Raw genomic sequence first — 1,055 nt, 5'->3', positions numbered from 1 at the left:
TCCCCGTCTTCGTCCCTTATGCTTGCCACTCCCAGGTCCGCTCCAAAGACGATTCTACATTCTCACTACCATTACAACCGTTCCCTAACAATGGATAATGTCCTATACTACTTACTCTCCCGCTCAATCACGGAGACGAGTTTTCCACGGTTTCCACCCCTCCCTCCATACCGCAGCAACACGAGTTTTTTCCACCCCTTTCAGAAAGCGCTCTTCGCGCCACAAAGCCGCCCCAAGACGCGCGAGCAATGAGCATCGAGCTTAAACATATCGCAAACGTCAAAAATAATATAACAGGATTAATATATATCGCGCACGTGCGATATGTTTGTCACAAGGCGCAAAAAATAATTATAAAAGGAATGCAACACGAGGACTTCCCAGGAGGTCACCCATCCTAGTACTACCTCTCGCCCAAGCACACTTAACTTCGAAGTTCTGATGGGATCCGGTGCTTTAGTGCTGGTATGATCGCATCCGACATGTTTCCCCGTCTTCGTCCCTTATGCTTGCCACTCCCAGGTCCGCTCCAAAGACGATTCTACATTCTCACTACCATTACAACCGTTCCCTAACAATGGATAATGTCCTATACTACTTACTCTCCCGCTCAATCACGGTGACGAGTTTTCCACGGTTTCCACCCCTCCCTCCATACCGCAGCAACACGAGTTTTTTCCACCCCTTTCAGAAAGCGCTCTTCACGCCACAAAGCCGCCCCAAGACGCGCGAGCAATGAGCATCGAGCTTAAACATATCGCAAACGTCAAAAATAATATAACGGGATTAATATATATCGCGCACGTGCGATATGTTTGTCACAAGGCGCAAAAAATAATTATAAAAGGAATGCAACACGAGGACTTCCCAGGAGGTCACCCATCCTAGTACTACTCTCGCCCAAGCACGCTTAACTTCGGAGTTCTGATGGGATCCGGTGCTTTAGTGCTGGTATGATCGCATCCGACATGTTTCCCCGTCTTCGTCCCTTATGCTTGCCACTCCCAGGTCCGCTCCAAAGACGATTCTACATTCTCACTACCATTACAACCGTT

At 48.4% G+C, this 1,055-nt stretch overlaps 2 non-coding genes across 2 annotated transcripts; both read right to left on the bottom strand.

The window, feature by feature from the left end:
* Positions 1 to 359: 359 nt before the first annotated feature.
* On the bottom strand, positions 360 to 479 carry LOC119342773. Its single transcript, XR_005165712.1, has one exon. It is a non-coding gene; the product is annotated as a 5S ribosomal RNA (ribosomal RNA).
* A 367-nt stretch (positions 480 to 846) lies between these two features.
* Positions 847 to 965, bottom strand: LOC119342772. Its single transcript, XR_005165711.1, has one exon. It is a non-coding gene; the product is annotated as a 5S ribosomal RNA (ribosomal RNA).
* Positions 966 to 1,055: the final 90 nt, after the last annotated feature.

This window comes from Triticum dicoccoides, unplaced genomic scaffold (assembly GCF_002162155.2).
Source record: "Triticum dicoccoides isolate Atlit2015 ecotype Zavitan unplaced genomic scaffold, WEW_v2.0 scaffold104295, whole genome shotgun sequence".
NCBI lineage: Eukaryota > Viridiplantae > Streptophyta > Magnoliopsida > Poales > Poaceae > Triticum > Triticum dicoccoides.
Note: the sequence above shows the minus strand (reverse complement) of the source record. Positions and strands in the feature narration are given on the sequence as shown.